The 19566-nt window shown below is 38.9% G+C and overlaps 1 long non-coding RNA gene and 1 pseudogene across 1 annotated transcript in view; both read right to left on the bottom strand.

The window, feature by feature from the left end:
* LOC125618438 overlaps positions 1–19566 on the bottom strand; it is a 62471-nt gene that overhangs the window by 25258 nt on the left and 17647 nt on the right. The gene's annotated exons all lie outside the window — the stretch shown is intronic.
* On the bottom strand, positions 6484–7302 carry LOC107140241 (annotated as a pseudogene).

Below are 19566 nucleotides of genomic sequence, written 5' to 3'. Positions count from 1 at the left end.
CATTCCTTATAAAACAGACAGGTGAGTCAAGGGAAAAAACAAATGAGAGATGTTTGTTAAGGGCTGGAGAAATATTGACAGCTTGTGGCAAGTTCCGGAGTCGCAGAAGTGATGAATGATCTGGAAGGACAGATTCACGAAGGGAAATTGTAAAGCAACAACACCAGCAATAAACATAGGCCAACAAGACAAGCCTCAACTATGATTTCTTGGCCAACCCTGGGAGTAAGTGTGGTCCTTTCTGAGGCCAAATACCAGCATATTTGAATCCCAATATAGAAGACTAAGCAGTAAAACAAATTAATAATGAAATGATATTTAGGCTGAGCATAAGAAGACGCTTACCTGAAAAACCTGAGGGAATAGACCAGTCTTCTTTTGAACTGGTGTTAACATGCAAAATAGGTTATATCCCCTCATAGGAGGCTTTCCATATTCAGCAAATTATTAACTGGTGTTCCACTACTTCAAAATGGGTCAGAATTCTGACAACTAAACTGAAAAACAGTGAAGTTCCTAGGGTTAGATTTTTGCTCTCGCCTGCTGTTCTTTTTTCCCTCCTAGTTTCCTCATCTCTTCTTATATGTCCAGAGTCTTCACCCTGTCCTCGCAGGGTCCCCAGGCTGAGACTATGTCTTGAATTACCCAAACATGATTCTCTCATGTTGTTACCTGTAACTTTCTCTTATAATGAATAGCAACCTCATTCCCTGCTATTTTAGTAATTTATCAATTATCTACTGTACCAGTCTGCTTTCCATTACTGTGACACAATATCTAAGAAAAGAAACTTATAAGGAAGAAAGGTTTGTTTGGCTCAAGTTTTCAGAGGTTTCAGTTCATAGTCACTGACTTTGTTGCTTTGGGTCTCTGGTGGCACAGAACATCATAGTCAGGGAGCACATGGTAGAGGAATTTGTTCATTTCATGGTGACCAGGAAGCAAAAAGAAATAGAAGAAGGGTCTTAATGTATCTTTCAAGGGCATGCTCCCAATGACCTAACTTCTTCTTACTAGGTCCCACCTCTTGAAGGTTCCACAACTCCCCAGTAGTACCACAGACTGGTGACCAAGGCTTTAACACATAGGCTCTGGGGGACATTAAAGATCCAAATGATAGTATCTGAGAATATTTTCACTCTAAACAAGAATTCTTCTATTCTGTCCCCACTTGCCAATTCCTTAGGAAAAGAATCAAAGCCTTAAGCCAGAAAAACAGTTTGAAAAGGAAAAAATATCTTGATTTCTCTCACACTGATTTCCTGAAGGCAAATCCCAACCTCTGAAGTTCTGTTTACTCAATTAGTATCACAAACAAAATAGGCTGCAGGATATTTATAATTCCCCAAGATACCAAACTTTCAATATACTCTTAAAACTGTAGGAGCGAATCTTTGTTAACAAGTAATTTATTTGCTAAACAGCTCATTTTTAATGTATTTTTCACATAATTTTCCTCCAGGAACCAGACTAAGCTCATTCCAATCACTTCATGCATTTAAAAAGAATAATACTGCACTTAGAAAAAGATGCATAATTCCGTATTTTTATTAGTTCAGATATTACCCCCACATCACCATCTGTTTGAATTATGATTTGCTGTACATAGAAGAAATATTACTATGGAAACAAATGTTGCATTGGGACAAAATGTAAATTTGAGGAAAAGATCTCTATGGTGTACTTACAGGCCTTTTGTTTTTTGCTATTTTTGTTTGTTGTTGTTGGTTTTTTGTTTGTTTGTTTGATGTTGCCCATAAACATACACCCATATGTTGGTCATTATGTTTCTCAGGCTGGTCTCAAACTCATAAGCTCAAATGATCCTCCTACTCTAGCCTCTGGAGTAGCTAGGACTATAGATTTATACCACCACACCTGGCTGGCCTTTTGCTTTTAAATAAGAGAAACCAATTCTGACTTCAGACAGAGAGGAATTGATGGGATGATATTGAGGATGGTATTGAGGAGTTCTCCTAATCCATGAAAAGATGCAGGAAGCAAATAGTCGGAATCAAGAGAAGCTGAGTAGCTGGAATCACAGCCAATGCTATGCTTAGTACATGCTAGGTAGGCTGCTGCTGGGTGCTGTGGCTGACCCCACACTGCTGTCCCCTGGAACCATGCCAGGGACTCTGTACCTGCCAGTCAGTGCTTCCTTGGTCCAGGCTGATCACTGGTTTCCAGTGATCCAACTCTCTGAGCCCAGGACACAAAGCTTATACCTTTAGCGAGGAGGTAGAGAAGGGGGAAATCTGCCTCTTCCAGCTTCACTAGAGGGAGTGGAGCCCATCTCCCACCAAGTCCTACCTGGGGAATTCCTCAAACACCAAAAGGGGTCATCTAAATGCTTGATATCTATTTTACTTAGCTGTCACTTTTCTAAGGAGAAAAGACTTATTTTAGCTCACAGTTTTGGAGGTTTCAGTCCATGTGGGCTCATTGGTTTTGGGCCTGTGGTAAGGCAGCATATTATGGTGGGGAGCACATGGTAGAGCAAACTGCTCACCACATAGCAAATAAGGAGCAAAGAGAAAGGAAGAGGCTAGTATCTCATAATCCCCTTCAAAGGCCTGCTCCCAATGACTTAGGAGCTCCCACTAGGTCCCACCTCTTAAAAGTGCCTTCACTTCCCAACAGTGTTAGAGGCTGGCAACCAAGCCTTTAGCATATGGGCCTTTGGGGGTTGCTTCCAAAAGCAAGGCTGTAAGCAAGGCTCTAAGCAACTCAGTGAGACCTGTCTCTAAATAAAATACAAAATAGGGCTGGGGATGTGGCTCAGTGGTTGAGTGCCCCTGAGTTCAATCTCTAGTACCCAGACCCCCGCCCCCAATTTTTTTTCTCTGTAAAATTATACAAAATGTCAAATAATAATATATAGAGTGAAGTAATGACTTGGTTTGAAATGTATTATTGCACAATTATATATATTATAATTATATATTATACACAAATGTATGATCATCTGTAATATACATATTACATATAGCACAGTAGAGCATATAGTTTCATTTCTCCTTTTGGAGTGTCTTTTGTCACCATGTTCCATGTTTCTCTCAGCATAGTGGGGACATTGAAAGTTGGCTGGATATCATGTGGATGTCATTCATTTTCAGTTCCCTATTTTATTTTTGTAAGACCATTTCAATGGCTAGCTCAAGACATTATATGCAGATAATTAAGTCACAATGAGTAGTTGGTGTAAGAACAATAGGAAAGAAAAGAGGAAGGTTGAAAAATTTTGTAAAAGAGCAGAAATATTTAGAAGAATGTGTAGGAAAACAGAGTGAATGAAACAGTAGCCTCCACAAAGTATCTGATAAATAAAAGCCAGGTGTTGAGAAAGAAAATCTTGCTTTCCAGCTCAGCTGTGCTCCACAGGAGACCCCTTTTTCATTTGGACATAACCTCTTTGCAAAGGTAAAATGGCTGCTAAGGATTTAGAAATAAACATTACCTGTTACTTCATTGTGAGAAGGGCACCTTTCTCTCCTGTTAGGGGAGCTGGTCTCTACTTATAAATATGCATAAGGAGCAGGTTTGAAGTCCACTTTATAATAGATCTGCTCTATAGTGAAGTATGTCATATTGAGTTCTATCCAGCATCACATTCTACAGACCTTGAGAAGCCAACACAATGGAGAATCTGGCCTCCCTAGGTGTGGACGCATCTGCTTATGCATTTGATTTCCTTCACATATATATTGTGGGAGGTGCTGTTATGTAATGCTCACCACTATGGGTTGTGAAGTCTGAGCAACCCAGGTTTCAGAAAGCCACAGCCCTGCCCTGTCCTAGATATGCATCCAGGAGAGAATTACCTACGCTCTTATTACCCCTGGGTGCTTATCCACTGTGCATGGAGAGACCATGATACTTACCTCGTAAAGCTGTTAGAAAGATTATCTGAGCAAAAACCTTTTAAGATGCTGCCTAGCATGCAGCAATTATTATATCAGAATATAATTGTTAACTCTTACATGCTTTATAGCATTAGAAAAATTTTCATAAGTATTTTCTCATTTGATAGATATTTTTAGTATTACTATTATTTAGTGTTTACCAGTATGCCATCACAGGATATTCAGTATTAATAGTATTATCCATTTTATAAAAAAATTCTTTAGGCTCACGTTGTTAAAGTCCCTCAGTAATGGATGGGACTGAACTGGCATTTGCTTGGGTCACATGTGTCAATCAATTTTTAATTTTTGTCTCTTGACACTTCTGAAAATCTCTTTCATCTAACTCATTTAAATACAAATGGACTAAGATCCGTCATATTTATCTGGTATGGTAGATTAGTTTCACTGCTTTATGATATCTCAATTATGATTTCACATTTCATGTGAGTTTACACTGAAACTTTTGAATTAAAGCAGAGGTTTAGATCTTGTGATGTAATAATGGAGAATCTGAAGATATGGTCACTTTATGTTTCAAACAATGCTGTATTTATGTAAAATCAAAATGCAATACATTGTGCAAATGGGAAATATAAATCTTGGAAGAATTTTGACTGAAGTACATGCTCATGAGACTGTCAATACAGCCAAGACAAGGAACACTTCATCACCTCCAAAAGTTTCTCCTTGTCCCTTTCCCTCCTCTCATCCCACTCCAAAATGCAGGCAATGACTTATTAACTTCATATCACAATAGGTACATTTATGTTTTGGGAGTTTTATACATTAATGAATCATATATGACACACGCTTTTATGCCTGTTTTTTTCTGCTCAGCATAATTATTTTCAGAACCATCCCTATTGCCACGTGTACATTCCTTTTTATTGTTTACTGACTTATTGATGGACACTGGATTCTTTCTAGTTTCAGCTATTTTGCAAATAAAGCTACTATGAATGTTTGTCTACAAATCATCTGGGTTAGGTGGGTGTATCAACATAAGAAACTATTGAGCTGATTTTCAAAGTCACCATTTTACATTTCTCCACATTTCTGATCACTTTGTAGGTCAGATTTTTAATTTTAGCCATCTCAGTGATGGTAGTGACATCTCATTGTGATTTTTATTTGCATTTCTTGATGACTAGTCAGAGTCTTTTCATGTACCTAAATGCTACCTGTATATCTTCTTTGGTGAGGTGTGTGTTGAAATCATTTTAAAAATTGGATAATTATAAATACTCTTTATATATTTTAGATTATTTTTCTTATTCTTATTTTAATTGCTACATAATAATTGTTCATATTCACAGGGTACAGCATGATATTTCAATAGATAGAACACTTAAGGATCCAATCAGAATAATTAGCATTTCCATCTTCTCAAATATTATCATTTCAATGTTTTGGGAAAATTCAAACATTTATTTAGTTATTTTTGGAGGAACTGTTTCTCTATTTCAAAAAGACACTCATCAATATTCAGTGTTAAAACAGTTGCACTATTGGTTTCCCTTTCTCTCAATTGTCCCCAAAGAGTCCCCAACAACAAAGAATACATTTTAAGCTAATAAGCTGAAGGTTGTACACCTAACAGACACTGCACAAACCTCACCTAAAAGTGGGGATTGGATGGGGAAAGAAATATTGATAGATCAGCACACTGCCAGCCCAGACTATAGAGAATTCTCACAGCCAGGTGGGGTGGCCAGGTACCCCAGCCTCAAAGAAGAAACGTTTCAAAATAGTCTATAATGTAAACAAAATTTGTACATGAGCTTTTCCAGATTTCTCCATCACTGACTGATGCACAATGAGGTGATACTCTTAAAGACAGCTGCTTCAGACCCAGCAACGGTGAGGAGATGAGTTTTATACAGCTCCAGCCAAAACATAATTTTCTTTCTTTCAAGAAGGCAGGAGAGCAATTAAGTCATCACCTCAAGATTAAGGGGTCCACTACCATTCTGTGAACAGCTGGGAAGCAGGTAAGAGACAGGACAAAAATTTGGACTTAAGGCTGAGGATATGGTCTAGAGCCCTGGGTTCAATTCCCAGCCCCATGATGAACAAAGAAACAAAAAAAATCTCAGAGGTCTCAGCATCTTAATTTGGGTATAACTGATGAAAAAAGTAAAAAATAAAATAAAGGTGTCCAAAGATACCTTAGAACTAGAAGAAAAAATAAACCAACCCTGAAATGCACAGATTTTGTTTTTGGCTTTCTCTTCTTGGAATCACCTTTCTGGTTTGGCAGGTATTTTGTACAGAGCAATGAGGATTCCCACCGTGGAGCCTTTCCCTGGGCTCTGGCTGTCAGCAAAGCAGGCCCACACCTCTTTTTCTTCCTCTACTGGAGAAGGCAATATGGATTAGGCTGAAAAGTTACCTTCCAAAAGTGAAAAAGGAATGAGATTCAGAGGTGTGGAATCATTCAGAATGTTTTACTAATGGTTGCTATAGCAACAGAAAGTAATTACAAAATGTGTACATCACAACCTGCTTTTAAAGACACTTCACATTTTGCTCACATTCCCTTAAATGTTGTTCCCAAAGCTGCCCAGGCTCTAGAGGCAGAGACAATTTGGTGGAAAAGACAAGAGAGAAGCAATAGGTCACCTTGAGGCCAGGGCTGGCTGGCCTCAGGTGGAGTCAGGATCAGAGGAAGGAACAACAGCGGGGCAGGACTGGGGAGCTCTGGTCCTTGGGTTACAGAGATGCTCCCCTCTGGTGCATTTCAGCTTATCTTTCAAATCATCAATTGTCTTTTCCAGTTTGGCTGCTGATCTCTCAGCAAACCCAGCATGGGTCTTGGCCTCCTTGAGTTTATCAGTAAGAATCTCTGTTTCATCCTCATGTTTGTCTTCTTTTTGAGAATACTTTTCTTCTGTAGCGCTCAGACACTTCGGGTTCTGGTCCATCAGTTGATGCTCAGCCACTTCTGGCAACAGGACTGCCAGCTTAGCTTGTTCCTCTGAGCCATCCAAGTCTTCTTCAGTAATCCCTAACTTACCAGCCTCCTCTTCACACTTCCGGTCTGTTTCTTCTGGGAAGTGCGTAGCTTCTTTGAATTAGATTTCCTGGAGTTCCATCTTTCCTTCATCTTCCAGGACCTGGTTCGCAGTGATCTTCACACCTCTCTTACTGTCATCCCACCGCCACCAGCTTTTGCAGGGCAGCAGCTAGAAGCTCCTGAGCATGGTCCAGCTCCTCTTCAACCAGTTGGATCCTACAATTCAAGGAGGCCACCACAGTCTCAGCCTGTTCCCAGGCCCGCCTTGTGCCCTCTGTTTCCTGCTGGAAGTGTTCTGCTCTCCCCTCTGCCGTCACTGGCCTGTGGCTGCAGAACCTGGACCTTGCACTTCTCTGCCTTGGTGGTGGTGATCCCAGCCATGACACCCACCCAGCGGGTTCTGGGACTCTGGTTTCTGCCTCTCTAGTTATTTCTTAAATGTGTGATTAATGCAGTATACTATAGTTACACCTTCTCTTCCTAGAATCTAGTCATCTCTCTTCAACTTTCTACTTCTGTGTGATTATCATTTTTTGCTTCCATAAATGAGTGAGAACATGGTACTTATCTTTCCATATCTGCCTTATTTCACTTAAAATAGTGTCCTCCACTTTTATCCATGTGGCTACAAGTGATATGATTTCATTCTTTTTAATGGACAAACCATATTCTTTTATTGTATACATACCACATTTAAAAAAATCCATTCATCTATTGATGAATACCTAGATTGATTCCATTTCTCAGTTATTTTGAATAGTGATGCAATAAACATGGACATACAGCTATCTTTTTGACACATACTGAGTTCATTTCCTTTGGACATATATCTCATAGTGGGATGTTAGATTATATGGTAGTTTTATAGGTTCCTCAACAAACTAAAAAATAGTTTGTTAAACCTGTAAATTGGTTTCCATAGTGGCTGTACTTACATTCCCACAAAGTGTGTGTAAGTTCCCCTTTCTCCCTGTTCCTGCCAGTATTTGTTGTTTTTATGCCTTTTGATAATAGCCATTCTACCTGTGATGAGATGTTATCTCATTGTGGTTTTGATTTGCATTTCCCTGATGTTTGTGATTTTGAACATTCTTTTTGGTTATTTATGTGCTTTCAGATACAAACATGTTTTCAGATACAAACATATTTTGCAAATATATTTTTCCAGTCTGTGGCTTGTCTTTTCATTGTGTGACAACAATGCATAGGGATTTTCATTCAAACTTTTTTACCCTTGGCACCTCTTTCTTTGTTATGAATCTCATTGCCAACTGCTTGCCTGGAATATTACACATTGCTAAACATTTATTTATTTATTTTTGTGCCAGAGATTGAACTCAGGGACACTTGACCACTGAACCACATCCCAAGACCATTTTTGGATTTTATTTAGAGACAGAGTCTCACTGAGTTGCTTAGGATCTTGCTAACTTGCTGAGGCTGGCTTTGAACTAGCCATCTTCCTGCCTCAGCCTCCTGAGCTGCTGGAATAATAAGTGTGTGCTACTGTGCCCAGTACATTGCAGAGTTTTGTACCCTACTTCTGCTTCCTAAATGGGATCTTCTTTCCGTCCTTGTTCTGTGGTCTCCTGCTTCTTTGTAACCGCATCTCTTGATACTCCCTGTCCATCTGTAAGAACCCAGGTGATTTGTGGCTGAGTGCCAAGATTAGTGATGCATTTTTGGAGTTTTGCATACACTTCAGTATAATAACTGTATTCCTAGGAACCCTAAGCACACTCTATCAAAATATCATCTAGGGACAAAATGAGATACTGCTTGGTTTGTGATATTGATGAAGAATCTAGTCATTTTCACTTATTTATCAAACAACCACACACAAGAGTAAGGATTTCTCTATAATTTTATTTAAAAATTTTTATTTTTTGATAGACGCATCACGTTTGTACATATTTACAAGGTACAGTATGATTTTTTGAATCATGTATATGTGGTATATGTTGGGCAATGATCAACTCAGGATAATTAGCATATCCATTACTTAAACTTTAATCATTGTGATGAGTGCATTCCAAATCCTTGTTCTAATTCTTATTTGATATGTAAAAATACATTGCATTGTTTTTATTATATTTACCCTGCTGCATTTTAGAGCACATGACCTTATTCTTCCTATCTGTAGCATTGTATCTGTTGACCAAACTCTAGGATTTTAATGTTCAAGAAAGAATCTAATCAGCTGACAACAGATTTCAGAAGGCCAACAATGCCTGCTGATTCCATGACATAAATGGAGGCCAGGTTAGTGTGGCCATAAAAGGTCTGAATGATACGGTTAGATACAAAGCCCTACTGTATTTAGTTCAGAAAACTTTCAGAAGGGGTTGACATCATCATTCAATAGTTCATGCTATTTCCCTCTAATGCAGGGCTCTTCATTCCTCCATTTAGAGTACATATGAATTTACTTCTATGACTTACGCACCTTTCAAGCACTCTCTTTTCCTTCTGAGTTCACACAATTCTTAAAGGGAAATTGTTTACAGTGGTTAACCAGTACAGCTGGTTGTTCTGTGAAATGTATTAGAAGTCACTTCACAGGCCTGCCCTCCCACCCCTGCCCTTAGGAATGGTTCATTCCAAATGCAGCAGTTGCCTCTTCAGGATAGATTCTTGGCCATCCCTATACTCCTCCTTTTTACCCCCAGCAATACAAAAATTCCTACAGAATAACTGAGAAGGATCAACTCCTTCTTTGTTGCCCCTGAAGCCTGTCCTGGTCATCACTACTCCTGGAAGGCACTTAGCCAGCCGGGCAGGGACAAGTTCCTCGTTGTTTCTGAGATGGTTTCTCTTTGTGACAGTCATCTGTGCTTTCCTTGAGTTATGGGCCGACGTGCTGGTACTTGCCTTTCTTTTTCTACTGAGTTCAGTAGTCAATTGTTCTTGCCATCTGGATACTGCTCACTAAGAAATCATGGGACAAACAAAATTTCTATTTTTAATTTCTTAGATTTTTTAAAAAGGGCTGGGGGGTGTATATAGCTCAGTGATAGAGTGTGTGTTTAGCATATGTGTTAGACTCTGGGATCAATCTAGCACTGGAAAATGAGAGAGAGAGAGAGAGAGAGAGAGAGAGAGAGAGAGAAGAAAGAAAGAAAACGGGGGGGGGGCACATAGGGCACTTTTAAAAATCAGGTCTACGTTTATTTTTTAAAGCAGAAATTGTTCCTGTTACTTTCAACCCTCCTTCCTAGGTATCTATTACATGGTAGAATCAAGGGGAATTCTATCTTATCTCATTCTATAGAAATTAGCTGGTTTTTATCACAACTTAGGCTCTGCTTTTTGTGGTGAATGTTAGTTTCTAAAACAGATTTTTCTAAGAAATGAGTAACTGAATAGAGAAACCTAAATAAAAAGCTAGTGTTTGGCTTCCTGAAGGGAGAAAGATTTAACATGAGAGGGTGTGAATCATAGGGAAGGCTGATAATAAAACTAGGAGTGTGCAGGCAAAGAGTCCTGGAAGATTTTGAAGGTAAATTCCAATTAGAGGATAAAAGAAAAAGAAACCTATTGCTAAAACAAGGTTGTGTGATGATATTTGCAGCTGGGCACATGATTAGAATGTAGAGGTGATAATAAAACACAAGTGGGGAAGGGAGACTTTAAAGAACCAAATGAATAAAGAGGTAAGGTAAAATATTTTAAATCATCTTTAATGAGCCTGAGATGGAACAAGCCAAGAAGCCGAACTGAAATGCACTGAGAAAAAAATTAAAAAGAGCTTGAATACACTTCCTCCCTCTAATGAAGTGGGGGATGGAAAGAGATGAGAGGATCCTACTCAACAAAGGGCTGCAGTCAGGGGAAGTCAAGGCATAGCATCCTGTAGCTGGCAGATGGAAGGGAATGGAGTTCTTCCCCTCCTGCCTCACTCCCCCCCCCCATTTTGTTGTAGCTGATTATGCACATATAAGTGCCTCAGGTCATTTTCAGTACCAGTCACCTGACATTCTGACTCATGTCACTGTGCACTGTGCTATAGCTGGCAGAGCAGAGTGTAGATTAACATCACGACCTGCTGCTGATCGATCACCCACTCATTTAGTACTTAATCACACTTGGCAGCATATGCTACTTCATTTTCAAGGTTAACATTTTTTTTTTTTCACCAGCAAGGTTGTAAGCACTGTGAGGATCAGGACTACAGTCCATTCCTCTTTGATTTTCTCACAGCGCCCAACCTATTGCCAAAAAAAAAAAAAAATAGAACACAGAAATAAATATAAGAAGGGTGAAGAACCCTGTCGCATAGCTGTGAAGGGCTTGGAAAAGTCTTTTAAAAATGCCATTTGAGGGCCATCTCCAGGACTTCTTCAGTCCTCAGGCTAATCCTAATTGTCTTATGTGTCCAGGGGCTGAACTGGGGAGAAGCTAAGGCACTTATGAGCACCCATGATTGCATATGGTAGTTGTACCTAACCAGCATTTGAGTTGTCACTGTTTTTCTAAGTGATAGACTGAGAGGCTGTTTGGTCACTTCCCCATAGTTGTGTGCAGTCAATTGTGCTTCAGTGTTGATGGACTCAATGTTGCAGAGGAAATGGCAGGGGAAGGGCATGAGTCACAGCTTGTTGGGGGTTCCCTGGCGCTGGTTATGCAATTCACACCTCTATGCCTGGACCCTTCATAGATGAGTTTTTATCATATTCAGTGTTTTGGATTCGAAAGAGATTTTTCCCTTAGCAATTTAGATTGTGCTGCAAGGAACCCAGCTTTTATCTTATTAGAGGGTATAGAAACATGTGGCTGATTACATATGTGACATTCAGATACACGTTCTTTTGTAGCTAGCAGCTCTTCTCCATTATGACTGGGGTTCATTCTCTCTCATAGATCTGGCATTTCAAGTCAGGTTTGGTCCTTGATCTTTGCCCTGAATATTTTATTCTTTGATTTTTGTTTTCCTAATTCTTGAGCCTCACTCAGACTTTACTGTTTTTGTTTTATTTTCCATTTATTTTAAACATTTTAATATGAATGCCTCTCATGCCTTTTTTAAGCTCAGTGCCTCTTCAAAGATGGCCTTGGACATGCTACTGTTGTTCCATGAGCCAGAGTTGATTTTTTTTGTCTTCCTTTTCTTGAGTCGTACTCTTTCAGTTTTCTAAATTCTGGAGACTTTCAGTCATAGCACAACCTTGAGTGATCACTGGGCCATCAGAAAGGAAGGTTGGTAGGAAGGAAGTTTGTGTTAATTTGGGCCAAACTCAGGTAAGTGGAAAGGAAGAGGATACAAAGGCACCTTTTTAAGGGTTGTTGTGAACTCAAGAAACTGTGTGGTGAGAAGACTGGAAAACTGACCTGCTTCTGGGCCATGGAGAAGCTGGATGCCTGGCCTAGGGTGGCCATGCCCCTGTTGTTATTTCTAATGAGGTGACAGGTGTGAGCTGGGTGAGGTTGTGCTTTGTATAGGGAGAGCATGAAAATGAACTGGTATGGAATTGTTTCTTTACATCTAACACCACACAGATAAAATGTGACAAAATAGTCAATGTACAGGAGATTTTTTTTTCTGACTCAAATTGTGATCTGATTTGAAAAATTGGACATGACAAGTTTTGCTGTATTTTCATTCAAAGTGTGAAACAACGTGCATTTGTAGACTCCAACTTTACATTTCCTCTAAGATACTAAAAAGAATATTGCCCTGTCATTAACATTTCAATTATATATACATGTGTGTGTCATAAGACCCTCCATGGTTCCTACTGTCTGACCGTAGGTGTTTGTGGGTTTCTCTCCACTTGAGTGTGAACTAGTCTCACAACTTTTACCAAACAGAATATGTCAGTCCAAAAGACTGTGTTTTCCATTTGGGGTGTCCCAGCTCACATTCTCACATTCTCTCTTGAATCCTCACTGTGCAGAAAACAACTTACTACATTCAAAGCAAACATATGGAAAGGACCATATGAAAAAAATTGATATCTCCAAACAAAAGTGAGTGAGGACTTCAAGCCTACCAGTAACCACGAGTGAGCCAGGAAGCAGGTGTTGCTGCTTGAACCTTGAAATGATGATGGTCTCTGCCAAAACCTGGGCAGCCTTGGGAAGCATCTGGAGCCAAAGGCCCAACTAAGCTATGACCCCACAGAAGCTATGCAATAATCAATGCTTACTGTTCTAAGCAGCTAAGTTTTGGGGTAATTTATTTTACATTAATAGATAACTAACACATCTATTAATAATGCTTGTGGTATAAGATTATGGCATGTTTATGTGATAGAATATGGGCCAGTCAGAATAATGAAACAGAACATTTAATAACATGGAAAAAATTCACAATATACTGTTATTTGATAATAGCAGATTATTATTAAATAATTATGTTATATGGTCTAATACATATGTATGTGTACACATTTTAGTATTATATTCACCAATATCTATTAAATATGGAATACAGCATTTAAAGCTTGGTTATTTATTATTTTACAACTTTTCTACAATGAATATATATGACCTTTAAAACCAGAGAAAGTGGGCTGATACTATAGCTCAGTGGTGGTGGGCTGCCTGCTGAGCATGCAAAAGGTTCTGGGTTCAATCTACAGCACTGCAAAACACACACACACACACACACACACACACACATACAAAAGACTCCAAAAAAGATTATAAGAGGAATAAAACAACTCATTCAATCTGTACACACAGGACAGACCTTAAGCTTGCTCCTGGTACAGTTGTAGTTGGAGATGCCTAAACATTTAGGGGTAGGTTTTTTTTAAAATACCTTTATCTATTTATTTAATGTGGTGCTGAAGATTAAATCCAGTGCCTCTCATGTGCTAGGCAAGTGCTTTACCACTGAGCTACAACCCCAGCCCTTAGGGGTGGGTTTTTAACCAGCTAAAGGCAAGCTGATGGCTAGCACCATATTAAATTCAAAATTCAACACTGCAGATATCAACTTATTTACAATAAATATTCATTATTTATTGGAATCAAGGACTGCTTTCTTCTATAGGTAGCACTCAGAATGTCAGAATTATCAATGAAGATTTATTTGCATCGGTTACTGTCCCAAGGATCAGACACTAGACTGGCCTAGAGAACTGGTGTGACTCACAAGGATAGTACTCAGATCCTAGCTGCTCAACCAACAAGACCCAGAGAATGTCTGGAAAGATTCTAAAATTGCTTTTCAAACTTGACAGAATCTAAACATTTTCCATCCAATTCCCATACTAGTTTTCTCAAAGTAGTACATCACTGGAACCCACTGTTCTAGATGGAGCTGAAATCTGTGTGACAGTTGAATAGCTATCACAGCAAAGAAAAATTAGAAAAATGCTTCTAATTATTATTAGACATCACTATAGGAGTTCTTCAAATTTGGGGAAGAGGGCTTCTGGAAACAGACATTATGGTAATTTGGCTCAAAGAGAAAAGAAAAATCATTGAAAAATTTAGAATTTTTTTCAATTTTGCATTTGTTAAAATTAAATGTAGGTGTACTTTAGAAGTGAAGTGACCTTATCCTTATCCTTAACTCAACCAAAACCATGTTCTTCATGTTTTAATTTTTCTAAAAACACTAAAGCAGAGTCCCCTACAAACAGTAACTGCCTGGCAGGATAACAGAGTACTCAGATAGCCTGAATTTGTTCCTCAATTTACCAATCAGTAAGTCTGTGACCTTCAAGTCCTCAGTTTCCCTTGTTTGTATGAAAAGCACTGCTTTATATAATGTTGGAAGGATTGATTGAGTTCATGCTCTTAGAACCATGTTGGCTAAGAAGTGAGAGAAACGGAGACCTATGAAACCCTCAGGGAAAAAGCGACCTCAGGAATCTGTCCTGTCACAATCTCCCTTATCTGTCAAAATCCCCTTGCCCACAGAAAGTAAGCCCACCAAAAGTAACTGATCAACTCCTCCCAGGACCTGGCCCTGCTAAACCCCATAAACCTCAGACCCTTGTTGTTGCTTGTTACCATTTTCCCCTCTTGAAAATGTGCCCCTCTGCTGCTGAACAAAGCATCACTGATCCATTGGGGTCTCTGTTTCTTTTTCTTTTGGTATTTTCTTTCATTTGCTTTCAAGAAGTGTGTCTTCAATAAATACTATTTTGGAAACTTTGCAATTCTTCCCAAGAAGGACCTAGTTTTAATGAGCAGTTTTATCAAGGAGAGGTGTTTTGTAGAAATAGAGGATTTAATAAATTCCTAGATTGCAGAATAGTATATGATACATTGACAGAGTTGAAAGCCAAGTGCAATGCAGCCTTACTGGGTATAAAGCCCCAAGTCTTTTGGAAATGGGAAGGAGGGCCCTTAAAGCTCATTATCATGGATCTGGGTGATTTTTACAATTCCCAGGAAGATTCGGAGGATGGGATGGCTATTAATGTACCTGACCTCAGGCGACCCTGGCCCAGGAAGTTCACAGCAGCCTTACAGTTGGATCAGGTCAGAAGGTCACTTTTTTTCTTTAGAGAACAGGGAAGGCGCTAATGTGGGAACTGGTTAGGAGAGCATCTGGTCATTGCTATTCTTAATTCTTCTGGAAGGGAAGAGCAGAACAATTGAATTACTTTAATGACGGTTGCAAGTTTCAGAAGTAAGACCAACTTCTGCATCTGGGAACCCACGCAGAATACCCAGGAGGTGGAGAAAGAAGTCTGGAAGACAGATGGAAGAGGACTAACTTCTTGGCTTTATGTCCAGTCTCTTTGGTCCTCTTTCAAATCTTCTTTTCAGTTTCCTTCTGGGTCTTCATGTAAATTTGGGGTGGGAATATAGCTTTATCAGTGGGCCAAAGGATAACAATTGCACCAAATATATACTCTGTACCACATGTCTCCTATTTATCATCTCAGTTAATCTTCACAATAACCGTGTGAGGAAGATACTTGAACCCACATTTAAGAGATAACAAACCTGAGGCTCAGAGAGGGTAAGCTATTAGTTAAGAGTCACATAGTTCAGACACTCATGGTTGAAGTTTAAATACAAGTATGCTAGGGTTCAATGTTTAGCCACGTTCCTCTACTTATTCCAGGGCCTCAGAGGACCAAACGGAAAAAGTTTATGTAAGAGGAACTTGTTTGTACAGGATGTGACTAAGATTTTGTTTTATTGCTCTTATTTCTAAAGCTGGGTCAGTTAACAGAGTATTCCAATCACAGATAACTGGGTGCTATCTTTCTTAATGGAGAACCAATAGAGTAGCTTTAAAACGACCTGAAATGAAAGGGACTTTAGGGATGGAACCAGTAAGCACAATAAATAAGCCGTTAGAAGGGAGAAGCGAGAGTATCCAAAATATAACTTTTGAGAGCTAGGAAGGTCAATGAAGGCATTATACCTAGTTCTATTGGGATGTAATCAATTTTTTTTTATGAAGGCAGATCAACTACCTTTTTAAAAAATGTTATTGAACTTTTTATACCTTTATTTTATTCATTTATTTTGGTGGTGCTGAGGATTGAACCCAGTGCCTCATACATACTAGGCAAGTGCTCTACCACTGAGGTACAACCACAGCCCTATCAATCTGTTCTTAACTACAACATAGTTGTATTGAACTTACAACTAAAGTTTTAAAGTTTTCTTTTGTACTTTTTTTGTTAATTTGTTTGGTTTTGTTTTGATGCTAGGGATGGAACCCAGGGTATTGGGCGTGCTAAGCACGTGCTCTTTCACTGAGCCACATCCCCAATTCTGTATATGTACCATTCTGAACAAGTTAAATTGGCTCAACTACAGCCAGGTGCTCCAATCTACAGATGGGCCAATTTCTGTGTGGGAACGAAACAGTTATGTAGAAATTGCTGTAATTTAGCTCATTCACTACACAGACAGAGGCTGCCTATATTAAGTTAGGGGTTCAATTTTCTTCTCTATTTTATTTTTATATCTACTTTATCTCTTCCAACAATGTGTAGCCAAAAGATTAGAAAGGGCAAATAAAAGGAAGGAAGGAAGAAAGGAAGAAAAGAAGAAGGGAGGAAAGTAAAACAGAAAAGGAAAATATTTTCCCTCCTCTATGTAGTGTGTTTTATCAACACAGCCTCAGTTTGAGATCTCTTGGAAAATGCATTTCAAGCCAGGCAGAATGATGTCCTTCCTTCCATAACATAATTTTCCTGCTGCCAGGGGAATACTCCATATTGTACCCCAAACAACAACCAACAGAGAACAGATAATAAGCACTCCCTAAAGGCACTTGCTTCAGCTTCCTTAAGAAAGCGCTGTTGAAACGATTTTGAAGTCACTATTAACTCTGTATTTTAAAAGAGACAAAATGGATTCCTGTACTGACTTACTGGAATGGCTGGACCACTTTCTGCAGGAAGGGTCTCCTTTTCTATATGGCATCAATGCTCTGAAAGCATGGGAACTGGCTGAGCGGGGACAGATCACATCTGGGCTAAGATTAACCTTCGTGGAAAAAGAAGTCTGCAGAGAGATTCAAATTTCTTTCTTGGTTCTCCTCCCAAGATGTTCTTGTCAAGTGGAAAAATCCTGTGATCTCCTCAGCAACATGTGTGAAAACCACGTGTTTTGCTGCAAAACAGCTATACTCAATTCTTATCCGGAAGCTTATAAGAAACTCATGCAATTTTCTTAGAAGTATGTTGATTGAATACAAGGGTAGCCTTTCCCGATACTCAGAACATGTGGATCAGCAGTGACCAAATCCCTCAAGTGGCTTCTAGACAAAAACTCAAGTTTCCCTTTTTCCTACTTCTTTTTAAAAACTACATAGACCAACATCCCATGGTTTTTGCATGCCATGTCCCTGAGTGGTTTTGCCTTCTCATGCCCCTCTTAATGAAAACCTTCTTGGAGAACTCATTCTGACTCATTTTGAACTGTGGCAGACATTGCCAAAACTTCTTTTCAACTCTGCCAGGGGCTTCTGGAAACAGACATTATGGTAATTTGGCTCAAAGAGAAAAGAAAAATCATTGAAAAATTTAGAATTTTTTTCAATTTTGCATTTGTTAAAATTAANAAAAAAAAAAAAAAAAAAAAAAAAAAAAAAAAAAACAGAAGTGGTTGGCACTATTTTTATTAAAGGCAAATAGAAAATAATAATTTCTTCAGGATACACATCTTCTAAGAAAAGAAAAAAGAAAATTATACTTTTGATAGAAAAAGGAAATGTCAGTTGAGATCCTTCTTCATTTTTACATTAGTTCCTTTCCTCCAACCACAGGGTTGTAGAGACACTTATACTTGAAAGGGGTCTCTCAAGGATGGCCAGTTTTCTCCCCATAGCTTTAATTCCAGCAGATAAGAATATATCTAATTTCTAAACCTGCCAAGAATGGAGATTGCCCATGCTCCCTGGGAGCCTCATTCCTGGGTTTAACAGCATTCACTGTCAGGAAATGTTTCCTGGTGCCTAACATAAGCCCCCAGTGGTGTTGGCAATTTGCATCTGTTTTCTCTTGACACGTCCTTAGGGAGGCAGAGTCCATCTCTTCAAAGTCGCCCGTGTGTCAAGGTCCTCACAAACTTGAAGACTCAGAGTCAATCACTTCTCATGCTTCCCATTTCCAGAGCAAAACCAGAAATTTTCTTTCTTTAACTTCTTTTTTGCATCCTAGGTCTAACATGATTTGGGCTTGTCTCTGAACACTTCCACATTCTGGAGTTCTGCCCCTTTACTTCTGAAGAGAGCAGGTCTTAATGGGAAAGTCTCCTTGGGGTCCCCTAGGCTGCAATTTTCAGATTTATAGTTCAGGTCCAGAAATAACTCAGTTAACTCAGGGTCACAGAAAAATGTTTGGACTTACTCCTAAAAATAGTACTGAGAAATATTTTTCAGTGTTGTGCACCTCTGGGAAATTAGCTAAAAATTCCCCTGCAGAATGTATTAAAAACAACTAGAGGCCTGAATCATCTATTTTCTGGTCTATATTGTGATTAGATTTTTAAAGATGAAAAATAGTTATGTTACAATTAGTATCAAATTAAAAAATCATCAGTAGCTTCATATCTTGTTCTGCTAATGTTAATATGAGAGACATAATTTATTACCCTGAAATATTAAAATTCCACATGAAAGGGTCCCCCATGTGAATTGATGAGTTGGTTCAAACTGAAGGAAAGAAACCACATAGTTGCTAAAGCGTCTTGTAAAGTGCAGTGGGGCCTTCCATGGTCTATTCCAATGAGCTTTTCGTTGATGACCAGTGAAAGCCCAGTGGTCACCCACCATGCACATAGCTATATTCTGGAGATGTGCTGGGACCTTTACCCAATTTTTGAAATATGTCTGGGTATTGCTACCTCAACATTTTATATTCTATGACATTTTGCTCTGCATATACAGAACAACTGTTTGGCATTTACTTTTCATATGTGAAGTATAAATTGCTGCCATGCTGAGGAGACCCTCTAGGTACAATATCAGTTTTGGCTCTTGGTTGGACACCCCCACTTTAGAAATAAACCAGTGAGACCATTCCAGATTTTTCAAGCATCTTAAATAAAGGAAATTCCAGCTGGCCATGTGAAATCCTTTGGCGAAGAAAAGGAAATGGTTCAAGCTGGTGACTTATTCTTATACACAGCTTGTAAATTCAGAAGAGAAAAAAAAGAGAAGGATCATGGTTGCAAAGAAAAGTGGTAATTAAGCAATGAGTCACAGTGTACTCAAAA

This window comes from Marmota marmota, unplaced genomic scaffold (assembly GCF_001458135.2).
Source record: "Marmota marmota marmota unplaced genomic scaffold, marMar, whole genome shotgun sequence".
NCBI classification, from domain to species: Eukaryota; Metazoa; Chordata; class Mammalia; order Rodentia; family Sciuridae; genus Marmota; species Marmota marmota.
The sequence above is the reverse complement of the archived record's forward strand: the minus strand, read 5'-3'. Positions and strand labels throughout refer to the sequence as shown.